Source organism: Budorcas taxicolor, chromosome 3 (assembly GCF_023091745.1).
Source record: "Budorcas taxicolor isolate Tak-1 chromosome 3, Takin1.1, whole genome shotgun sequence".
In the NCBI taxonomy this organism is placed as follows: Eukaryota; Metazoa; Chordata; class Mammalia; order Artiodactyla; family Bovidae; genus Budorcas; species Budorcas taxicolor.
The window spans coordinates 46,517,292-46,543,520 of record NC_068912.1 but is presented as its reverse complement, the minus strand read 5'-3'; the positions used below and the strand labels follow the sequence as shown (position 1 = coordinate 46,543,520).

The window sequence follows — 26,229 nt, the reverse complement described above, 5'->3', positions numbered from 1 at the left end:
TTTTGTGGTGAGTACTTTGGCATCCTGTCCACCATTACCAGCATCTTTACCAGTATTCTCAGTATGTAATTATTGGTGTTCCCATTAAGGAAGCACAAAGAACTTTCATTAAAATCAGTGGTTGGGCGTCTTTGATCACTCAGTGGTAAAGAATCCACCTGCCAATGCAGGAGACATGAGTTCTATCCTTGATCCAGGAAGATCCCACATGCCGAGGAGCAACTAAGCTCGTGTGCCAGAACTATTGCGCCTGTGCGCTAGAGCCTAGGAACCACAGCTACTGAGCCCATGAGCTGCAATGAGAAGTCTGCACACCACAGCTACAGAGCAGCCCTTATTCACTGCAACTAGAGACAAGCCCTCACATCAGTGAAGACCTAGCACAGCAAAGAGTAAGTAAGTAAACAGAAATAAATTTTAAAAAAAATAAAAATAATTAAAAAAATAAAATCAGTGGTTTTCTTTTCATCTTGTTCATTTCAGATGAAACTGAATTTATGTGTAACTAATGCTTTTGCATTCAACACCAAAATGTTTGTGGAAATGACTACTTGGTGCTCCCAAACCTAAAAATATCTTCCGCTGGATATTAGCATTCATAGGCAAGAACATTCAATGCTGAAACTTCGAAATTCCATAACTGACATTTAAATACAAGGCAGTAAGTTAGGGCCATTTAGAAACTGAGCATCAAAACCCTATTTCTATTTCAAAATACTTAGCAGTGACTTCTTAGTCTGAATGTTTTAATCATTGAAAAAGGCGAACACAGTGGACGGGAGGATGCATGGAAAGAATACACACACACATACTTATAAAAACATATCTTCAGCTTTACAAAAAAGAAATTTGAGAGTAAAGGTTAGAGGGAAGCATTTTTAGGGAATTTGTAACTTGAATCTTTTAGACAGACATATAGCTATCCTGGCATAATATAAATGACATGCTCAATATATACTAAGTTGATGGCTCCTTTACACACATGTTACTTTGAAGCAATAAAGAAATATTGGGATTCTTTTTTATTTTTTTTCTTATTCCGTTGACCCTAGAGAGCAAAGGAAATTTGTGCTAAGCAGATAAATAATTTATTTCTAACTGCACTGTTAGAAGACTATCATTAACACTAAGGGGTAAAGTTTCAAAGTGGTACACAGGGATTTGGCCACATATTCCAATTGATATTAATGGACATCAAATGGCAAAATCCCAGAACACAGCTTTGAAAATTTAACCAGTTCCTTTTAAAGGGCAACATTATTACACAGGTGTTAAAGAACATCAGCAAACCCTCAGTGGCATTTTAAAATGTTCAGTTAGGTCAATAAGATGTTTTCTACTTGATGTTTTCCTTCTTTTTCTAAAGCTTTTCTAATTTACCTAATGAACATGAAAACCTTTCAAACTAATAAAGGTATCTTTTTAAAAATTAAGAGTAATTATGTTCTCTGAGGAAATGTGATCCAAAAATGAAGAAATGGATCCTTCTGTTGCTGAGTAATAGTAAATTCAGTTTTAATTTCCATTATAAATTCTATTTGATTGGTTTTCTTAATTACTTGATTTAAATGAAATATAATCTACCTGTTCTCAGCATTTTTTATGGGGAATAGGTTTTAAAAATGACTTTTATCTGCCATGAAAGGTTTTTGGAAGGAAACTGAAGGTACATAAAAAGATCTTTCAAATTGTTATACATAATTTTTTAGTTTTAAAATGACAGAAATGAGGAATAATAGATTCCTCATTTAAAATAATAGATTTAAAATAATAGATTCCTCATATAAAAATAAAACTTCTGGTCATATATATCAATACTACACAAGATTATACATATGTTAATTAAAATGCATAAAGATTTTCAGAATCATGACTATTGAGATAATTTTTTTTTTAAATTTTGGCACTGCTATGGTAATTAATGATTTTAGATCAAAAACCAGGGAGGAAGAGTCCAGTTCGAGAAGCTCAAGGAATTAAAAGTAGACTCCATCCTAAAGGAAACAACAAGGTTTAAACTTAAAAAATTGAAATTCTATTAGCTTAAATTAACTATTAGGCAACGTGCAATTTAAATTAAGTCTTCATCTACATGGGATAACCAGATGGGCCTGATGGGGAATTCAGTTACATCAAGCGTTTCCATCTCAAATGTGTGGGATGCGCCAAGGAAAGTTAGCCATCCTGAATCCTCACATTTTGAAGAAGCTGCAGGTTCAAACAAAGAAACAAACAAATGTGAACCAGACCTGTGAGTTCCTACACTGATGCCAAGACATGTACCATTAAGAAAACTTTGCATTCATTTAAACATCATGTATTTTATAATTACTTCTAGAAAGAAGGGAATTTGAAAATGAACTAGTTACAATATCAAAGAAACAACAGGGTCAACTTCTTAGGTTAAAATTCTAGCTCCACTGTTTACAAGCTGTGTAATCTTGTGAAAATTTCTTAACATTTTAATCCATAAAATAATAAAATTTTAATAACTTCACAAAGCTGTTCTGAGGATTAATTTTATATATATATATATATATATATATATATATATATATATATATATATATATATATATATATATATATATTGCTGCTGCTGCTGCTAAGTCGCGTCAGTCGTGTCCGACTCTGTGCGACTCCTTAGACGCCCACCAAGCTCCCCCGTCCCTGGGATTCTCCAGGCAAGAACACTGGAGTGCGTTGCCATGTCTTTCTCCAATGCATGAAAGTGAAAAGTGAAAGTGAAGTCGCTCAGTCGTGTCCGACTCTTCGCAACCCCACGGACTGTAGCTTACCAGGCTCCTCCGCCCACGGGATTCTCCAGGCAAGAGTACTGGAGTGGGGTGCCATTGCCTTCTCCGATATAAAGGGCTAGCTCATGATAAAGATTATATGTGTGTGCTAAGTCGCGTCAGTTGTGTCTGACTGTCTGCCACCTCATAGACTGGGGCCTGCCAGGTTCCTCTGTCCGCAGTATTCTCGAGGCTAGAATACCGAAGTGGGTTGCCATTTCCTCCTCCATGGGATCTTCCTGACCCAGGTATCGAACCTGGGTTTCTGGTATTGCAGACTGATTGAGTCACCAGGGAGGTGCCAAATATTATACAATGTTTGCTATTATAATCTGTACTACCCTGAAAGGACAATTGGTTTCAGAGGGAGCATTTATTTAGTTTACTTCGAGCCTTCTATGTTGTTGCTGTGTGCTTAGTAATGCATTTTTTTTTATTGTAGACAAAAGCATGATGCCTAGGATGATGAAACTTTATAACCTCTGCTCCTTTAGAAGAACCATCTCCTGCTTCTTTTCGCCATCTCTACTGAGTGATGTCATGATGCTGACTCCAAAGCTAAAAATCTCAAACACAGACATCCATATATTACATTTTTTTTTTTGAGAATCAAAAGGTCCATGTGCTAAATCAATATGCAAAATTTTTAACGACATCAGAACTTGAGTTTGTGAGAAGTAAGCATAACTTTACTTAGCATCACTAAATCCTTGAAGAGAAAAGACTTTTTTAATGGGCAAGATAGTGTGGAACATATGCTAATTTTGGATAACTGAAATTTTGAATAATCGAATTTAATTCTGTTTGGTTTTGCCTTAATCATTTGACTTCTAGGACAGCTACTGTTACAGAATTAATTGTTAAAGCTAAGTCCACAATAAACTCCCAGATAATAGCTCTAGCAGGCAATAAAACAGAAATTGGGTTATAATACTCACTCGTGCTCACTGTGTATACAAAAAGAAAATGTAGTTTTAATTTGCTTACATTAATTAAAATATAACGAATTAAGTGGATAACAAATTCATTAGAAATTGAACTTTGACTACCTAATTGTTAACAGTTTTAACATCACCCAGAAGAAAGAAAATAGTAGCAAATCAAGACTTTCAAGGATTTAGGAGTTGAGAGATTGATTTTTATAAAACACATAAGTCAAGCACCAAAAATTTATATTTTAAAACAACTTTAAAATGTTAATGAACCTAATATACTGATAAATATGTAAAGCACAACTAATTAAAAATACATCTCTACACACAGATTAAAGTCCCCTGAGAAAATTAGCATAATTCAACCAGAAACTGAAGTACTAGAAGGATCAGGGTTATATCAAGAGATGTGAAATCTAAACAGGAGAAATGAGAGAGAGAAAACTAGTTGTTTTATATTGTTATTTCAGGTTTATTGAAAAACTAAAATTTTTCTTATGACATGTTTTAATTTTTGTTAAGTATTCCAAGAAAATTTCTCCCAGTCTTTATATCTTTATAACTGTTTATCTGCTTTGTAACATATTCAATATGGTCATAGTCAATTCATATTCAATAATTTGGTACCTAGAATGTGCTAGACATTTTATTTTAAAGCAATAGAATTAATCCTATTTACCAAAGACGGGGACATTTACCTCTCTGGGTGCTTGCTCATGAAGTGATTTCCAAATTCCCTGATACTTGATACGGAGACTGGGGCTTCATATACAGCGTGTGTTTTAACCCTTGCAGCACTGTGCAGGTAGATGCTATCATGTATGTGAAGAAAGGGTAGTTCAACCTGAATAAAACTTGTTTGATGTCACAGTTTTTAAAGTTTAAAGATCAAGTCTCTGTGTGGAGTCCATACTTTTGAACTGAGAACTGACAGTGCAGCAATTATGATGAACATCACCTTTAGAAAGCCAGTATCAGTACTGCCTGTGGTCTAATGCTCAGACAGTTTCGAAAGTCCACCCAAGTAGGTGTAAATCTTGACTCTATTACTTTACACAATTGTGACTTTGAGCAAGCTCCTTGGCTTCCTAGAACATCAGATTTTGGTATCTGTGAAACAGGAACATCAATAACAATATCATAGCAGCTTGGGGACTATTACATGACACAGTTTGTGGAAAACATTCAGTCCAGTGCCTGGTTTGTAGTGTATAAAGGTTGATATTACTACTGAAGTCACAGAAAATTGATCAGAGAAATAAGCATTCACTATAAACATGTGCGGTTAAACACTTAATACTTAAGGGATGTTAGTTAATATTCTAGATAGTAAATTTGGAGATCCTAAGTCATTTCATTTCCAAAAAATATAGTTTAAGTCCATGACTGCAAATGCATTTATTTGTGTGATGAACTTTTATTAGATTTATAATGCAACTGCAATGTCTAAAGGTATATGTCTTATCCTGAAACCCCATTTTGAGAAAAATAATCCATTAGTGCATAGATACAAAGTAACATGTACAAAGATGTTTCTTGAAATACTGTTTTATATAACAAAACAGTGAACAATAACCTAAATAATCACTAGTAGTTATGCTAGAAAATAAATTATAGTTCATTCATGTAGGATGCTGCAGGAAACCTTTAAAATTGACATGGAAATATCTCTAGGATACGTAGTTATGTGTTATATCACAAGTAGTAGAACAATATATAGGGTGTGGTCCCATTTTAGGTAAAGAAAAAATATGATTACACTTAGTATGTGGACATGTAAATGCACAGAATACTGTGTTTTAAACTGCTAATAATTATCTCTGCGGTAACAGGCTGAAGAAGAACTTTTACGTGTGATATCTATGCTTCCATATTATTTGATTCTCTTAGGTAAGAAAGTGTTTATGATTCACTTCTGCAATGAAAAATGACTCTTTTTTTATATAATGCATCTAAAACAATACAGGAATAGGATTCTATGCTGTGAAATTTTATGTACAAGATGTGCAGTGCTTCTACTCTCTGTACATTCAGAAGAGCACTTTTGGTTCTATATCTAATATTTTAAGTAAAATATAAACAGAATATATCCAAAACAGGGTGAACAGGATGACTGTGATCTCTGTCCTTGTCTTTCTTTCACAGACACACACACATAATGAGATGGAACGAGAGATAGAAAAAGCACATAAATAGTTTTGTTTGGAATCAAAGGGTAAGCAAAATCAGTAAAGTTAAATTTCAGTAAAGCTAATTGTCAGTTTTATGAAGTAGTTTAGGCTACAGTGATTTAGCAGAACTCAAGAAAGCAAGAAAATGTATCACACTTATACCAATTAAGGATATTGAGTTATATTACTGAAGTATGCAATCTTAATTTTAACAATATCTGTCAAAATAAATTCTATCCCTATAATTTAAAATGTGTATATATATATATGTACATACATACACATATATTATATGCAAATAGTTTATTATGTAAAGTTAATTCCACTGTTTTGGCTACAATAAGATTAATTTTTAAACAAAAATTTTAAACAATAATATGTATATATGTGGCGTATAAAATGGCTGAAAGTATTAATAATCTAATGGTTGTCTTCAAGTATTTTAAGAGGTAATCATGAAGAAAGATTCCATCTATGTTTTTTCTCAAAAGGTAACTAGAATTGATGGCACACACTTTTGGTTTTATCATTATTTTTTTATCATTAATTAATATCATTGCTAAGTCGCTTCATTCGTGTCTGACTCTGTGCGACCCCATAGATGGAAGCCCACCAGGCTTCCCTGTCCCTGGGATTCTCCAAGCAAGAACACTGGAGTGGGTTGCCATTTCATTCTCCAATGCATGAAAATGAAAAATGAAAGTGAAGTCGCTCAGTCTTATCTGACTCTTAGCAACCCCATGGACTGCAGCCTACCAGGCTCCTCCATCCATGGGATTTTCCAGGCAAGAGTACTGGAGTGGGTTGCCATTGCCTTCTCCAAATTAATATCATTAAAATTTGCCAATTGTAAATTCAGCGACAGAAGTAGCAACATTGGTATGCCCCTATCACTTGAAACTAAATGGGTACTTGGCAGGTAGCGGCCAACAGAAAAGACCTCTGTACTATAGAAAATATTGGATTATATGATCTCTTCCAGTTAAAAATTCCAGGATACTATGAACTTTGTCATAGTATTTTAAGGAGTAATTTTATATGCTCTGTGGTTTCCCAATAGATACCAGTGATGAAGCTAACATATAAAAGGATCGATTATAAGTGAAAGTCAAATTTTAACATTCAATGCATTCAATATGGGCTTCCCTGGTGGCTCAGGTGGTAAAGTGTCCGCCCGCAAAGTGGGAGACCTGGGTTTGATCCCTGGATTGGGAAGATCCCCTGGAGAAGGATAAGTCAAATAAACTTCAATATATTAAAAAAAAAAAGACTAAATTTTGTAACTAATTTTGTAACTAATAAAGAATTGTTGTCCACATATGATAAAAGCAAGAATGCGAGTATAATTGTTGGCTAGGAATTAGATAGAAACAATAGTAATTTATGACCTAGCTTGCCTAGAAGTCCCAGTTTGTCACACCTATATTTATTTGTAATTACATGATGCAATTATAAATACCATCCTCTTTCGCTCAAAAAGCACCTAGTTTGGATTACAAATTATAATGAAATTGCATTTAGGGATTATAGCACAAAAATAATTATGGAAGCAAATGAAATTTGATTTAGAAAAAAATCATAATCTATGAAAAAATTAGGAACTGACTACACTGTCCAAGACTCAAAGGATGGCGTGAAGAGACATATTTCCTTGAATTTATTACTAGAAGGAAAAATATAGGGTATTTATATGTGATATCTGGGCATAATTATTCTATATGTTCTTTCTATTTTCAACCTGTAGGTGGCCACCACAAGCTACACTTATTAAACAACTCATTAGTAGCATTTTCAATACTGTCCTCTTCAGATAATTAGCAATTTATTTAAATAACCAATTTCTGTAGAAATAATTGCCATGAAATGCCCTGAACCTACTTTTTTACAAACTATAATAAAAGTGTTAAGATAATCCCTGACATTTGCAAATGCCATTAGTTCACCTTTCCTTTTGATAGTGCTATGGCATTATGCTTAAACAATTACCCGATAACACAGCGGTTTAATGAAACAGTACAGTAAGCACATTCTTCAATATGGTCAGCAAGGACATTCAGATTTAGAAAGAAATCCAGTATGCAGACATGTTAACATTGAGTAAAGACACACAGACAAAAGAAACAAGATTACTGAAATAAGTACATTGCTGCTATTTCCAGCTTGGTTTAGTTTTCATAGTAGATGCTACAATATATGTATTCTCTTTGGAAACAAGAATGGAAAGTTTTGCAAATTGGTTCATGCAATTGGCTGGTGTTAATTAAAATCATGTGAATCTATGAATATGCAGAATATACTCATCATATTATTTGTTCAGCAACCTCTACAAAAGAGAAATAAGTAGAGAATTTTTCTTACTCTCATTTTTAAAATATTTAAGTATGTTTTTACTTACAAAATGATGCAAATTTTCAAAGCAGAGTTATCAAGAAAAACTATAAACTGCTTTTACATCTCAGCTGGTATTTAGCATTTAAAATGGACCAGGGTTTAGATCTCAGCTTCTTCCTTGTTATTCAGCTCCCTATTCTAAGACCTACTGATAAGGGCTCATGGTGTGTTTCTGAGTCACCAGAGATAAAACTCTCTGAGACTGTCACAATTTTAAGCTGTAGGCCTTCATATGATAAAACCAGACTAGAATTCAAAACCAATGGCTGTATCATTTTATAGCAAAAAGAAAATACTGCTAAGAATCTACTGAATACCACGTGCTCTACTAAGACTACAGATTTTCTCAAGAAAATCAGAGATACCAAGCAAACATTTCATGCAAAGATGGGCTCAATAAAGGACAGAAATGGTATGGACCTAACAGAAGCAGAAGAGATTAAGAAGAGGTGACAAGAATGCACAGAAGAACTATACAAAAAAGATCTTCGTGACCCAGATAACCACAATGGTGTGATCACTCACCTAGACTAGATATCTTGGAGTCCAAAGTCAAGTGGGCTTTCAGAAACCACTATGAACAAAGCTAGTAGAGGTGATGGAATTCCAGTTGAGCTATTTCAGATCCTAAAAGATGATGCTGTGAAAGTGCTGCACTCAATATACCAGCAAATTTGGAAAACTCAGCTGTGGCCACAGGACTGGAAAAGGTCAGTTTTCATTCCAATCCCAAAGAAAGGCAAAGCCAAAGAATGCTCAAACTACTACACAGTTGTACTCATCCCACACTCTAGCAAAGTAATGCTCAAAATTCTCTTTTGTTGAAGTGTGAACTGAGAACTTCCAGATGTTCAGGCTGGATTTAGGAAAGCCAGAGGAACTAGAGATCAAATTGCCAACATCCACTGGATCATAGAAAAAGCAAGAGAATTCCAGAAAAAACATCTACTTCCGCTTTATTGACTATGCCAAAGCCTTTGACTGTGTGGATCACAATAAACTGTGGAAAATTCTGAAAGAGATGGAAATACCAGACCACCTGACCTTCCTCTTGAGAAGTCTGTATGCAAGTCAGGAAGCAACAGTTAGAACTGGACATGGAACAATAGACTGGTTCCAAATTGGGAAAGGAGTATGTCAAGGCTGTATATTGTCATCCTGCTTATTTAACTTATATGCAGAGTACATCATTGGACATGCTGGGCTGGATGAAGCACAAACTGGAATCAAGACTGCTGGGAGAAATATCAATAACCTCAGATATGCAGATGACACCACCCTTATGGCACAAAGTGAAGAAGAACTAAAGAGCCTCTTGATGATAGTGAAAGAGGAGAGTGAAAAAGGTGGCTTAAAACTCAACATTCAAAAAACTAAGATCATGGCATCTGGTCCCACCACTTCATGGCAAATAGATGGGGAAACAATGGAAACAGACACTTTATTTTCTTGGGCTCCAAAATCGCTGCAGATGGTGACTACCACCATGAAATTAGATGATGCTTGCTCCTTGGAAGAAAAACTATGACCAACCTAGACAGCATATTAGAAAGGAAACATTACTGTGCCATCAAAGGTCTGTCTAGTCAAAGCTATGGTTTTTCCAGTAGTCATGTATGGATATGAGAGTTGGACTATAAAGAAGGCTGAGCAATTAAGAATTGATGCTTTTGAACTGTGGTGTTGGAGGAGACTCTTGAGAGTTCCTTGGACTGCAAGGAGATCCAACCAGTCCATCCTAAAGGAAATAAGTCCTGAATATTCATTGGACAGACTGATGCTGAAACTGAAGGTCCACTACGTTGGCCACCTAATGCAAAGAACTGAATCACTGAAAAAGACCCTGATGCTGCGAAAGACTGAAGGTAGGAGGAGAAGGGAACAACAGAGGATGAAATGGTTGGATGGCATCACGGACTCGACGGACATGAGTTTGAATAACCTCTAGGAGTTGGTGATGGACAGGGAAGCCTGGTGTTGTGTAGTCCATGGTGTCACAAAGAGTTGAACATGACTGAGAGACTGAACTAAGCTGAACTACTAAGTTAGTTCAGATCATAAAGTATCTGCCTACAATGCAGGAGACCTGGCTTTGATCCCTGGATTGGGAAGATCCACTCGAGAAGGGAATGGCAACTCACTCCAGTATTCTTGACTGGAGAATTCCATGGACAGAAGAGCCTGGCAGGCTACGGTCCATGGGTTTGCAAAGAGTTGTACCTAACTGAGCGACTAACATTTTCACTTTCACTACTAAGTTACTTACACATTATTTCTATCTTCACAACAAGTTGTATATGCATTATTCCCCCTGTACAGATGAAGAAATTCAGAAGAGTTAAATAGCAAATGTACATAAGGAAGACAGGGTCATGTAGTGAAGTAAAACATTATAGCAATAAAACAGTTCACCATGTGACCATAAAATACACTGATAGGTTTGAATTGGAGGGTTTTTCTTTATTTCCAGATTACCATATCCTTCTGTCCCTTTTGTTTAAGTACTTCTGGCAGTGCTATAAACCTATAAATACAACAAATGTACCTATATATATAAATATATGACTATTTAAAAATACACATATTTCCTTGGTGAAGAGATTCAGAACCATGAGTTAGCAAATTTGGTGTATAAATATTTCTCATTTGATTTTGCTTAAGAATGCTCAGGACAAATGTTATGAAACCACATAAAAATCTCACAGTCTATGTGTGTTCAAAATGGTTATTTGAAGAAGAGAAAGAGGAAGTTTAAAATGATGGTAATGCTGATAACTAGAAGTAGGCTTTGTTCTTGGAGACCCAGGACAATTAAAAATGAGCCTTTTTCTGAAGACGTAAAAAATAACGAAAAGAGTTCTCACATTCGTTAGGATCATATCATATCTTTCTTTGGAATGCCATCTATTTCTTTCCTCTCTGAAACTCTGTCCTCAGTTTACACTGTGGGTGTTTCTATGCTCAGGGTGTCTGTCGTCACACCTGCTCTACCGCCGAAATTTTCCTTTTATTCTCATTCTTTTTGCTTGACAATGAATTACCATTGTAAATTTCTGTGCCCTATGATAAGGCTGTATTTCTCACAGCCTGATGAAACCCAGGTTGTACAGTAAGCACTGAGGTTTTGCTCTCTTCTCTGGGGTGGACACCTCTCAAAGATAATAATGGGCTTAAAATTTTTTTCATTGAAGTATAGTTAATTTATAATAATATATTAATTTCAGGTGTACAGCACAATGATTCAGTATTTTCACAGACTATACTCCATGAAATGGTATCACAAGAGCATAGCTTAGTTTCCTGTGCTATACAATACATCCTTGTTGCTTATCTATTTTATACACAGTAGTTTGTATCTCTTAATCTCCTTCTCCTATTTTGCCCCTTGCCCTTCCCCTCTCTTCATCAGAAACCACTAGCTTATTTTCATATTGTGAGTCTGTTTCTGTTTTGCATATATTTTAGATTCCGCATATAAGTGATACACAGTATTCGTTTTTCTCTGACTTATTTCAATAAATAAAATGTTCTCTATCTCTATCTACATGGCTGCAAATGGCAGGATTTCACTTTTTTTGGCTGAGTAGTAATCCACTGTGTATATCCCACCTTTTTATCCATTAATCTATTGATGGGCATTTGGGCTGCTTCCATATCTTGGCTATTATAAATAGTGCTTCTATAAACACTGGATGCATGTATATTTTTGAATTAGTGTTTTCATTTGCTTCAGATGTGTACCCAGGAGTGGAACTGCTGGATCATATGGTAGTCTTGTTTTTAGTTTTTTGGAAGAAACTCCACACTGTTTTCCATAGTAGCTGTACCAATTTACATTCCCACCAACAGGTACAAGGGTTCCTTTTTCCTCACATTCTCTCCAACATTTGTTATCCATAAACTTTTTGAGGATAGGTGTTCTGACATGTGTTTAAAAATAATAATGTAGACAAGGTCATCTCCAGCTGGACCCTATCAGAACCCTCTGAGAACCAATGCTCCTGTAAACTGACTAGGCACTTTGGAAAGTAGGAGCTCTACTCACCAATATTTGCTCTACTGACCAGTAATTGCCTCTCAACTAATTGACAGTAAAATTTCTTCCTACATTTCAATAGGGTAAAAAATGAGAAATCATTGTTAGTCAAAATTATTTCTTGTACCTAGTATGATGTCAGTTGCTAAAAGGCAGCAATAAAAGTATTTCCTCTCATTGAGCTTATGAGACTAAGTAGCTATAATGAAGACACGGACAACATATGTTCACATCCTGATTATCTGAAGCAGACTGAAGAATTGCTGAAACTCAGAGAATAGGATGATCCAGGAAGACTGAAGTGGTTCAGAAAGGCTTTATGAGAGATGCAGGATACCAGCTGGGCTCTTGAGAGACAAGTAGGTAGGTTTGGGGTTCAGAACTGGGATATTTCAAATTCTGGCAAGGGTTGGGGACAAGGTGGGCAAAACTGCAGTTACAGTAATGAATAATTCATGTTTCTGAGACTCTTGTATTAATAACAAAACTAAAGTAGCCTCTTAGGTTGGGGAACTGTATACAATGAGTTTGGGTTGCATGAGGGTGTTGCCTGGTGAGCAGAGGGCAACACCCCCACTCCCCCGGATATTGTTATGAATTTCTATATGATAACTTTATTTTAAAAACTGACTTTTAAACTACTGAGTTGGCATGAGAATTTTTGAATTCTTATGAATTTCAATAGTGTCTGAAAAAAAAGATATAATAAAATGAAAGAAGCCCAGATTTATCTCATTGTTAATAAAAATATTTCTCCAAGGAAACTAAAGAGAATATATAGTCTATGTAGTAGCTCAGATGGTAAAAGGATCTGCCTGCAATGCAGGAGACCCGGGTTTGATCCCTGGTTTGGGAAGATCCCTGGAAAAGGAAATGGCAACCCACTGCAGTATTCTTGCCTGGAGAATTTCATGGACAGAGGAGCCTGTGGGCTACAATCCATGGGGTCACAAAGAGTCAGACATGACTGAGTGACAAACACATACACATGTCCCTGGTTGTAGCCTTTATATAGATCATAAGGATCTTTGTAGTCTGATTTTTAAAGTAATAGGACTTTTATCTATCAGAAGGGACAAAAGTTGCAATTAAAATTAAAATAATGTTTCTTCTTTTTACAACTTAGGAAGCTTGTGTAATGGAAGAGTGTACAAGTTCCACTCCATTCAACAACTGTTACTAGTATCATACATTTTCATCTTCATAAATGCATTTGTAGTCTTAAAAAACATCATAAATATTGCAGGAATCTGCAGCAAGCATTAAAACAGAGCACACGATCAAGCAATTAGGAAAGGGAAAATAAGTTAACATTACATTTCTTTACAAGATCTTCCAAACTATTACCTAGAGGCACTCTTACACTATGTTAGATCATGGGTATATTCTGGAAACTTCTTTTATTCCAGAGGGCAACTGGGGGCTTAAACTGGTCATCTAGTCTCAACATGTGCTTATCCATGTGTCCCCTGATATTTTAGTGCTTTGAACTATAAGCAAGGATGCTCCTCGGGCAAGTGAGTAGTTAGAAACCAGCAGCTATTTGGACAAGCCATATACTGGGAAGGAACATCTAATGGACATAAATAGAACCATGTAAAAATCAAATAAGATAATCTATGTAAAGCAGGTAGCTCTGTGACAAGCATATATGAAGTGCTTAGCAAGCAATACCATCACAACAGATTTTTAAAACAATATAAATAAAGTAAGGACACTGTGGACAAACTTTAGGCAAAAAATTAAACAACTGCAATGAAATCGACAGATTCCAAGCAAACCACATCTAAGCAAAAATAACAACAAAAACCAGAAAATAAAAATTAAAAAACAACCTCATAACTATCACGAAATTGAATTAGTAATAATAATTATTATTATTATAATAAAACAATTGTAACAAAAAACTGCAGGCCCAGATGGCTTCACTGGTAAATCTTTCAAACTTAAGGGCTTCCCTGGTGGCTCAGAGGTTAAAGCATCTGCCTGCAATGCAGGAGACCCAGGTTTGATCCCTGGGTCGGGAAGATCCCCTGGAGAAGGAAATGGCAACCCACTCCAGAATTCTTGCCTGGAGAATCCCATGGATGGAGGGAGGCTGGTGGGTATAGCCCACGGGGTCCCAAAGAGTTGGACACAACTGAGCGATTTCTCTTTCCTTTCTTAAGGAAAAAAGAATATTAATCTTATGGAAACATTTGCAGAAGACAGAACAAGAAGGAACAATTCCCAACTCATTTTATGAGGCCAGCATAATTCTGATACCAAAATATAACAAATATACTAAAAGAAAATAAAATTGTAGGCCAATATTCTTCATTAATATAGACTCAAATGTCTTTAATAAAATTCCAGCAAACTGTCTTTGAAGAAGCTGATAAAATAAACTCAAAATGGATTAAAGACCTAAATGTAAGACCAGAAACTATAAAACTCCTAGAGGAGAACATAGGCAAAACACTCTCCGACATAAATCACAGCAGGATCCTCTATGATCCACCTCCCAGAATACTGGAAATAAAAGCAAAAATAAACAAATGGAATCTAATTAAAATTAAAAGCTTCTGCACAACAAAGGAAAATATAAGCAAAGTGAAAAGACAGCCTTCTGAATGGGAGAAAATAATAGCAAATGAAGCAACTGACAAACAACTAATCTCAAAAATATACAAGCAACTTACGCAGCTCAATTCCAGAAAAATAAACGACCCAATCAAAAAATGGGCCAAAGAACTAAATAGACATTTCTCCAAAGAAGACATATGGATGGCTAACAGACACATGAAAAGATGCTCAACATCACTCATTATTAGAGAAATGCAAATCAAAACCACAATGAGGTACCACTTCACACCAGTCAGAGTGTCTGCGATCCAAAAATCTGTAAGCAATAAATGCTGGAGAGGGTGTGGAGAAAAGGGGACCCTCCTACACTGTTGGTGGGAATGCAAACTAGTACAGCCACTTTGGAGAACAGTGTGGAGATTCCTTAAAAAATTACAAATAGAACTACTTTATGACCCAGCAATCCCACTGCTGGGCATACACACCGAGGAAACCAGAATTGAAAGAGACACATGTACCCCAATGTTCATCGCAGCACTGTTTATAATAGCCAGGACATGGAAACAACCTAGATGTCCATCAGCAGATGAATGGATAAGAAAGCTGTGGTACATATACACAATGGAGTATTACTCAGCTGTTAAAAAGAATACATTTGAATCAGTTCTAATGAGATGGATGAAACTGGAGCCGATTATACAGAGTGAAGTAAGCCAGAAAGAAAAACACCAATACAGTATACTAACACATATATATGGAATTTAGAAAGATGGCAATGATGACCCTGTATGCAAGACAGCAAAAAAGACACAGATGTGTATAACGGACTTTTGGACTCAGAGGGAGAGGGAGAGGGTGGGATGATTTGGGAGAATGGCATTGTAACATGTATACTATCATGTAAGAATTGAATCACCAGTCTATGTCTGACGCAGGATACAGCATGCTTGGGGCTGGTGCACGGTGATGACCCAGAGAGACGTTATGGGGAGGGATGTGGGTGGGGGGTTCAAGTTTGGGAACGCATGTACACCCGTGGTGGATTCATGTCAATGTATGGCAAAACCAATACAGTATTGTAAATTAAAATAAAGGAAAAAACAAAACAAAACAAAACAAAAAAACAAACAAAAAAATTAATAATGAATAATAAAAAAAATAAAATGTATATAAAAATACAAACTATCTAGAATAACCAAGACAATTATGAAAAATAAAACACAATTTGAGGATGATATTTCACTTCAGGACCTGCATAAATATCCAGTATCGTGATAACAGTATAAAAATATACACCAGGATGGAATCCAAAAATAGTCACCACTATAAAGTCAACTGATTTTTGACCAAGTCACTAAGTTAGTTCAGTGGGGGAAAGAAAAATCATTCTAACAAATAGTGCAGAACAACTGGATATTTGTAAGAAAAGGTGATAAAAAAAACCTTAGTTGTTCTCTTACTGCATACAGAAAATTTTTAAAGATTCAGAATGAATTAGGAAAACAAACAAACATACAAAACATAGGAAAGTATCTCTATAACCTAGAGTTAAGCAAGATATTTTTGGAAAGAATATTAAAACAAGTTACTAAATAATACTAAATAATAAAATATTGATATACTAGATTTTATTTAAAAAATCAGTAAAGAAGCCAAAATCTATAAAAATTATATATTCACATACATAAATTAAAAAAGAACTTATATCTAAAGTGTATAAAGAGTTCCTAAAAACCAATAATTACAAGATGAGTTATAACTAAAATAAGCAAAACTTGATCAGACTTTTTTTTTAAAGACATATAAATGGACAATGAGTACATGGAAAGTTACTCCATGTTAGAGAAATACAAATCAAAACCTACATGAGCCTCCACTTCACACTTATTAGAAAATAGGTAAAAAGAAGATTGATAACACCAAACATTGACCCGAGTGTGGAACAAGTTGAATTCTCATATATAGCTAACTGGAGTACAAAATGGGAAAATCACTTTGGATAATTGTTTGAAATCTCTTTAAAAATTAAACATATATCTATCCTATGACTCAGCAATTTCACTCCTAGACTTTTGCCCAGGAGAAATGAAAATAAGACTACAAAAGTGTACATACAAGAATGTTTATAATAGCCCCAAACTGGAAACCACCCAAATGTCCATCAACAAGAGAATGGATAAACAAATTGTGGTCAATTAATTTAGTGAAAATTATCAGCAATAAAAAGGACTTGCTTACTAGTACCTACAACAACATAGATGGATATGAAAAAAGTGATAGCTGAATAAATGAACCCAAAAAGTACACACACACACACACACACACACACACACACACACACACAAACACAGAGTAGTAGGGGTGTGAGGAAGAGGGAGACAGAGAGAATGAATACATTATTTCATTTATATGAAGTTTGCTGCTGCTGCTGCTGCTAAGTCAGTCACTTCAGTCGTGTCCAACTCTGTGCGACCCCGTAGACGGCAGCCCACCAGGCTCCCCCGTCCCTGGGATTCTCCAGGCAAGAACACTGGAGTGGGTTGCCATTTCCTTCTCCAATGCATGAAAGTGAAAAGTGACAGTGAAGTCTCTCAGTTGTGTCCGACTCTTCACGACCTCATGGACCACAGCCTACCAGGCTCCTCCGTCCATGGGATTTTCCAGCCAAGAGTACTGGAGTGGGATGCCATCGCCTTCTCCGTAAATAAATACATACAAACAGAAATAAATAAATAAATAAATATATATATATATATATATATATATATATATATATATATAGAGAGAGAGAGAGAGAGAGAGAGAGAGAGAGAGAGTGGAGGAACTGATTGTTAAGCAGTACCAAGAGAATTTTCAGGTATGAAAGAAATATACTCTATTCTATTTCAAACTGTAGTTACTCCATGCCTGCTCGGTCGCTCAGCAGTGTCTGACGCTTTGTGACCCCACGGACTGTATCCGGCCAAACTTCTCTATCCATGGGATATTCTAAGGAGGAATACTGAAGTGAGTTGCAATTTCCTCCTCCTGGGGATCTTCCTGACCCAGGGATTGAATATGTGTCTCCTGCACTGGCAGGTGGATTCTTTACCACTGAGCCATCTGAGCCCCTGTAGTTACTAAAAATGTAGACAGTAGTCAATGGTAATTTAGCTGAACACTTAACATTTGTGTACTGTATCCTACATAAAATACACTTCATACAAAAAATAAAAAATATGTAAATATATATAAGAGGTAGCAAAAATGTCCATCTTTTAAGTAAGCATCTCCCAGCTGGATCCACGTCTAAGAAGTTTTAGGTGGTTAGATCACTCAAAGACTTCATTTTACAAAATATGAGAGCATCCCTCCCATTAGTGGGCAAGAACTACATCTGAGAGAAAATGAATCTTACATTTTAAAACTAAACAGGACTAAAAATCATATCTGCAGTACATCACAGAAGAGAAATATAGAGAACAAGATGACCCGTCACAAGTACTTTTTATGATGTTCTTGGCCTCTTCAGTGCTTGTAATCTTCATAAAATATTCTTGAAAGCAGTGCTTTTAAAGATGCCATATACATCCTATATAAGCATTTACACAAACAAATACACACCATCAGTGATGTTACTGATTGTTAAGAATATAGATGAATGGAGTACAAAAGTGATGTAAATATAAAGACAGGTATTATGGCCAGCCTGTAGATCTAAAGCACAGCCCCTGAATTAGCCAGGCATGCTAAGCACTGCTTCATGTAGAAAGACACAACTCCAGTAAGCTGCAAAGGCTGTTTGGCTTTTTGCTGACTGTTGTACTGAGTAAGACTCCAGAGCCAAATTTCAAAAATGTCATCAACTGATCATAAATATTGTTAACATACAATGAGAGTTTCTGTTTCTGCACTTTATGTCCAAATTGCTATTTGAGTATATCTTTACCTCTCCAAAACGAGAGCGCGAGTGGTCGAGGGTGTTATTCCTATTAAAACCTTGTAATCATAAACTATCTTCCCAGCTGAATCTTTAAAGAATATTTGGCTTAGAGCTTATGTCAAGTCTATGATGGGTTTGAAACGAAAAAACCCTCTCCCTATTTGCTGCTTTTCCAATCTTTTATGTTTTCTGATGAAATTTCAGGCTCTTGTCAAATTGAGGTCATTACTTTGTCGATTGGCATGGCTATTTAGGCTGAATTGGCAAGTGTGCAACCCCGGATGATTCAACTCATTGCCAAATGGCATTTAGCTAACTTCTGCACGCATGAAAAGGAGACAGCCTATTATCCAACTTGGTGGAAAAGGGATATATAGTCAGTATCTAATACACATATCTAAGCAGAAATGTGATGCATATGTTTTTCCTCATTCATAGATGCTCATTTAGTTTATATTGTTGCCATAAGTGTTTCATCATCCAAATGCTTAAATCGGGCATAATGATTTCAAATAGCATTGGACCATTCAGAATTGGGCATGGGCATCACAGATGTGCTAAATCCAGTTCCAGAGGCATGGCTAGAACACAGTTTCTATGCCTCAAGGGGAGACACTTTTCTAAAGAGACTTTGCCAAAATTGCTATATGTTGATTTTCTCAACAGAGCTCAAAGACTCTGTAATTGTGTAGTAGCTGACTGAAGTCATCTAGGACTATATCAATCTTTCTAATATTTTCAAGGATATCTGCAATGGTTATAACTAGGGCCAGCAGTCACAATATATTTCTCTTTTCCAACACTAATATTTGTTTTACTCTAGGCAATAAGAATTGTAATTGTCATTGCTGTTTAGCTGCTAAGTTATGCATGACTCTTTTGTGACCCAATGGACTATAGCCCACCAGGCTCCTCTGTCCATGGGGTTTCCTAGGCAAGGACACTGGAGTGGGTTGCCATTTCCTTCTCCAGGGGATATTCCTGACCCAGGGATTGAACCTGCATCTCCTGCATTGCAGGAAGATTCTTGACCACCGGCAAGCCACCAGGGAAGCCCAAAGGCAATAAGAATAAAGTGTGAGAAATAGAATGCTCACAGGCAGTAAGTGGCTTGAAAAAGGTCTCCTGTTTACATTCTAGAAGATTATTTATTTATAAACTCCAAAATACAAATCATAAGATTCCCAGAGTTATTATTTACTAAAAGCTAAATTGTCACAGAACAGCTCTTAAGATTTGAAAATTTAAAATGGCAAACTTTTAAAAAGTTTCAAGAAAAAATGATATGTGTCCCATATCTAGCACACACTGAACTAGAGAAACATATTTGTGATTGCCAAAAAAAGGGCTAGCACTCTAAAGACTGTAGGCAAACAAAATGCTAACAAGTTTAATTATTCACAATGGCACATTTATGGAGAGTATAATGCCACAATCAATAATTACAAGCCCACACAAACAGCATTGTAATAATTCTACAAGGCATGTTCAGAAGTGAAATAATTAAGAATTTGAAATCAATAGCATTCATAGACATTGGAAAATGTCAAATGGAAAATGAATGTCAGTGTTTGTATTCTTTCTGGAACATTCTCACTATTTAGATTTTAGTCATTTCTTAAAAGATTTCCTAGTATCTAAAAGCAAAGGCAAACATTTGCCCGTTCATGTCTCAGTTAACTCTTCCAACAGATTCAGATTTTTCAGGGAGCTGTTTCACGCACAGCAAAGTGTCAAGTCTTCACGAGAACGCAAGTTAACCCCAATTTTCCTCCTTTAGTCTTTGTTCCTTTTGGCTTCTTTCCCTTATGACCTTCTCAGCCTCCAGTTTCACTTCGTTAGCTTGTTAGAATAAAGGCTTTCACATAAATATTTTCTACCAAAAGATATTACTTTGGTAAATTATAAATTAAAATATTTCTTATAATTAAAAATAAAAGAAATTGTGTGATGGGCATATGGAAACTATGTACTATAATGGCAACTTTTCTGTTAATCCAAAATCATTTCAGGAAAAAAAAAAAAAGAGTTTAAAAGAAATCCCTTATACAGCACTTGGATTCTTCCTGCTCGTACAAAAAATATCAGTTTGTCTATACTGTTTGGCAGAAATGAAGACACAAATTTGTGAATATTGGAGATAGTTTTTTAAAAACATAACATTCATAACACAAGGAACTCTACTCAATGTCATGTGGTGGTCTGGAAAGGAGAGGAGTTTGGGGGAGAATGGCAACATGTTTATGCATGACTGAGTCCCTTTGCTGTCCATCTGAAACTATCATAACATTGTTGATGGCTATATTCCAATACAAAATAAAAAGTTTTTAAAAATTAAAAAAAATAGCATTTATAGTTGTTTTTATTAATTGCCATTTCCTATTAAGAAATAATAGTAATAATAATAACTATCCTTTATTAAGCTGTCTAGTAGCAGCAATATATATAAAGTTCCATCTAGTCAAGTCTATGGTTTTTCCAGTGGTCATGTATGGATGTGAGAGTTGGATTATAAAGAAAGATGAGTGCCAAAGAACTGATGCTTTTGAACTGTGGTGCTGGAGAAGACTCTTGAGAGTCCCTTGGACTGCAAGGAGATCCAACCAGACCATCTTAAAGGAGATCAGTCCTGGGTGTTCATTGGAGGGACTGATGTTGAAGCTGAAACTCCAATACTTTGGTCACCTGATGCAAAGAGCTGACTCACTGGAAAAGACCCTGATTCTGGGAAAGATTGAGGGCAGAAGGAAAAGGGGACGACAGAGGATGAGATGGTTGGATGGCATCACCGACTCAATGGATATGGGTTTGAGTGGACTCCGGGAGTTGGTGATGGACAGGGAGGCCTGGCGTGCTGCGGTTCATGGGGACGCAAAGAGTCGGACACGACTGAGCGACTGAACTGAACTGAGCATGTATAAAGCACTCTATTAAGGTTTTTACTTAAACAGTTTCATTAAATCTTCAGAAAACCCTTAGGAGTTTTTACTTTAGATGCTCAAAGAGGTTAAATACCCCTCCCTTGTAATAATAAGTGAAAGATCTTAGATTCCAATCAAATCTGTTGACTCCCAAATTAGTGCCACTTTCCACATTGCCTCACTTCAAAAAGTTAGCATTTTTCTGTAATTATGCTCATATTAATATGATTCAGGCACCATTCTAGGTTACATATTTGAAAGAGTGCTCAAAAATAACCCGGAAAACAAGCTGCTATTTGTCCTAAAAACAAAAGGAAACACTCTGATATTTTCTAGTAAAAGCTGTTCTAGTTATGAAAACATTTCACTATCTATTCTTTGCTGACACTTCTTCAGGTTACTTTAAAAAAAGGACGTATTTAGCCTTTGTTCATTAATAGACTGATGTCCAACCACCTTGTGTATCACCAAATTGCCTATCAAATGAAAAAGAAAAAGCAGAAAATTTAATTTCAGATTACTCCAGAAACTATGGTAACCAGGCTGTTTAGCAGTCAAAGGGTGGAAAAACCAGATTAGATAGATGGATATATTTACATATTCACTTTTACATTAAACAAAGTGGATGACACATCCCTGTATAAAACCTATTATTTAAGCACTTCAAGTGAAAAGTGTTAAAATAAATGGCTCATGACTTATGAAGTGTTAAAATAAACGTTTATTTCAACACTATACATGTCATAAGCCATTTATTTCAACACTTTCTACTTCAGAAGATTTACTCAGACAAAAAGGAAAGATTTCCTTTGCTAAGATATGTCAAGAGGCCAAAACACAGAGGCTAATATCAGAGTTTCAGTGCTAGAGTCCTTGATTTGGAAAGGCTAGATCAGAAGATGTGATGGGAGTTTTGATGCTTCACACCTGGTAAAAGCTTTGAGAATGTGGTACACAGCATCACCTACAGTGGCTTCATTTAGGCATCACATTTATTTAAACCAATTTTGAGACTTCAAGGCCTGCCTGAGCATCAAATTACAAATGAAATGTACCATTTGGTGGTATTTCTACAAAGAAAACATATGTTCTATTTCATGAATCCAGTAATGAGAAGAGTCAGATGTATCCCAAACTCTCCAGGAAACGGAGCTTCCAAGAATAAAGGTAGAGTTTCATAATATATGTGCTTATGTGGCACTTCTTATCTGGAATCTCCATCCTAAGTGCTGTACAGATATCAACCAATGTAATCCTCCCAACAGTTTGGCAAAATGGGTTCTCTTATTTTAGCCAACTTTTTCCCCACCTGAGAAAATTATAAGTGATTAAGTAACCTATCCAAGAGAAACTATTCAGTGGTGGCACCAGAATTTTACCAAAGCAGTTGGACCAGAGTTCTTGCACTTCACCCCTGGTCTGGGCTTCTGCCTTTTGGAAATAGGATAACAGATTATTTTGTGTTATGGTCTAGAAGTTATGTAAGTTTAAGAAGTTATCAAGTTCATGACTTCCTCTTTAGGCAGGGCCAGCCTAAATCAGTGAAAATTATCCTCTGTAAATAAGCTAACAACAGTAAAATCATTAATGATATTTCTATTAATATATTAATATTGACTTATGACTGATGACAGTTATGTATTCTTTCTGTTTTGCCTATATTAAAATTTCATTTTCCTACAAAAGGTTGAACATCTATGAATAAAATGAGACTGTCTGGTAGTGACCAAATTATTTCCCTCTACGATGTTTTTATGGCCTCTAGACAAAAACGCTGGCAATTCCATTTTTAAGCAAAGCCAACAGTAGTAGACTTCATATTCTGAAGCTCTCTCTGGGGTCTCTTTTATAATGTGACTAATCCCATTCACCAGGGTGCCACCCTCATGACTTAATCAGCTCCCAAAGGCCCTACCTCTTAAATACACTGGGGGTTGGGATTTTAGCATATGGATTTGGGGAGGACACAAACATTCTGTCCATGACACCAACCAATCCCTTTGACAATCTCAAGGCCAAAAATTGGTAAAAAGAAGTCAGAAGACAGAAGGCACTGTTACATATAAAGAAAAACTTTTAACCTATCAACAATGGGGGAAAATTTTCTTAAATCATGATAAGGGTCATTTCAAAAGAGAAAACAAGTATAGCAAAATTACCAAATGCATTTCTCAAAAATGATACAGAATTTTTTCCCCAATAATAAGTTGGTTAATATTAAAAGCTGAGCTCCAAAGAATTGATGCTTTTGAACTGTGGTGTTGGAAAAGACTCTTGAGAGTCCCTTGGACTGCAAGGAGATCAAACCAGTCCATTCTAAAGGATATCAGCCCTGGGTGTTCACTGGAAGGACTGATGCTAAAGCTGAAACTCCAATACTTTGGCCACCTCATGCGGAGAGTTGACTCGTTGGAAAAGACTCTGATGCTGGGAGGGATTGGGGGCAGGAGGAGAAGGGGACAACAGAGGATGAGATGGCTGGATAGTATCACTGACTCAATGGACGTGAGTTTGAGTGAACTCCGGGAGTTGGTGATGGACAGGGAGCCTGGCGTGCTGAGATTCATGGAGTCGCGAGAGTTGGACACGACTGAGCGGCTGAACTGAACTGAACTGAATATGTAAATGATCTCTATATTTGACATGCTATTATTAGAATATAAGCTATTTCAATAGTATAATTTTGGTAACATTTTATCATGTAGTACATACACATACAAAAGATGAATGAGATCCATCTTTTCATAAATGAAAACCTGATATTTAAGCATTATTATTGAGAACAGATTTTTGTTTTTTACTACTGAAACTAAAATAAAGATTATATATACATATATGCAAGGCTTCCCTGATGGCCCAGCTGGTAAAGAATACACCTGCAATGTGGGAGACTGGGGTTCAATACCTGGATTGGAGAGATCCCCTAGAGGACAGCATGGCAACCCATTCCAGTATTCTTGCCTGGAGAATCCCCATGGACAGAGGTGCCTGGCAGGCTACAGTCCATGGGGTCACAAAGAATTAGACACGATTGAGTGACTAAGCACACACACATATATATACACATATACCTGAGTTTGAATATCTTAACAACTTTTCCTCAATTTAAGAGACACTGCAGACCTTCAACTGGAAAACAGTTTGAATTGAAAAAGAACTTTTATACGAATTTAAGACCACCTGACTTGCCTCTAAGAAACCTATATGCAGGTCAGGAAGCAACAGTTAGAACTGGACATGGAACAACAGACTGGTTCCAAATAGGAAAAGGAGTACGTCAAGGCTGTGTATTGTCACCCTGCTTATTTAACTTATATGCAGAGTACATCATGAGAAATGCTGGGCTGGAAGAAGCACAAGCTAGAATCAAGATTGCTGGGAGAAATATCAATAAGCTCAGATATGCTGATGACACTGCCCTTATGGCAGAAATTGAAGAGGAACTAAAAAGCCTCTTGATGAAAGTGAAAGAGGAGAGTGAAAAAGTTGGCTTAAAGCTCAACATTCAGAAAATGAAGATCATAGCATCTGGTCCCATCACTTCATGGGAAATAGATGGGGAAACAATGTCAGATTTTATTTTGGGGGGCTCCAAAATCACTGCAGATGGTGACTGCAGCCATGAAATTAAACGACGCTTACTCCTTGGAAGAAAATTTATGACAAACCTCGATAGCAAATTGAAAAGCAGAGACATTACTTTGCCAACAAAGGTCCATCTAGTCAAGGTTATGGTTTTTCCAGTGGTCATGTATGGATGTGAGAGTTGGACTGTGAAGAAGGCTGAGCGCCAAAGAATTGATGCTTTTGAACTGTGGTGTTGGAGAAGACTCTTGAGAGTCCCTTGGACTGCAAGGAGATCCAACCAGTCCATTCTGAAGGAGATCAGCCCTGGGATTTCTTTGGAGGGAATGATGCTAAAGCTGAAACTCTAGTACTTTGTCCACCTCATGCGAAGAGTTGACTCATTGAAAAAGACTTTGATACTGGGAGGGATTGGGGGCAGGAGGAGAAGGGCACGACAGAGGATGAGATGGCTGGACGGCATCACTGACCCGATGGACGTGAATCTGAGTGAACTCCAGGAGTTGGTGATGGACAGGGAGGCCTGGCATGCTGTGATTCATGGGGTCGCAAAGAGTCAGATACGACTGAGCGACTGAACTGAACTGAATCTATATATAAGACTTCCCTGGTGGCTCAGTGGTAAAGAAAATGTCTGTCAATGCATGAGACATGGGTTTGATCCCTGGGTGGGGAAGATCCCCTGGAGAAGAAATGGCAACTCACTCCTCCTCTGTTCTCACCTGGGAAATCCTAAGGACAGAGGAGCCTTCCAGGATACAGTCCATGGGTCGCAAAGAGTTGGACATGACTTTAAACACAAAAAAGTATACACGAAGAACTCAAATGTTTTCAGCTACTAAATCACTAGACATTTCTTGAATGCTAACTATAAGGTAGCTATTGTGTTTGGAGGTGGTGAAATAACTTATT

At 36.4% G+C, this 26,229-nt stretch overlaps 1 protein-coding gene across 1 annotated transcript in view; it reads right to left on the bottom strand.

Moving 5' to 3' along the window:
• DPYD (dihydropyrimidine dehydrogenase) overlaps positions 1 to 26,229 on the bottom strand; it is a 934,615-nt gene that overhangs the window by 176,662 nt on the left and 731,724 nt on the right. The window lies entirely within an intron of this gene.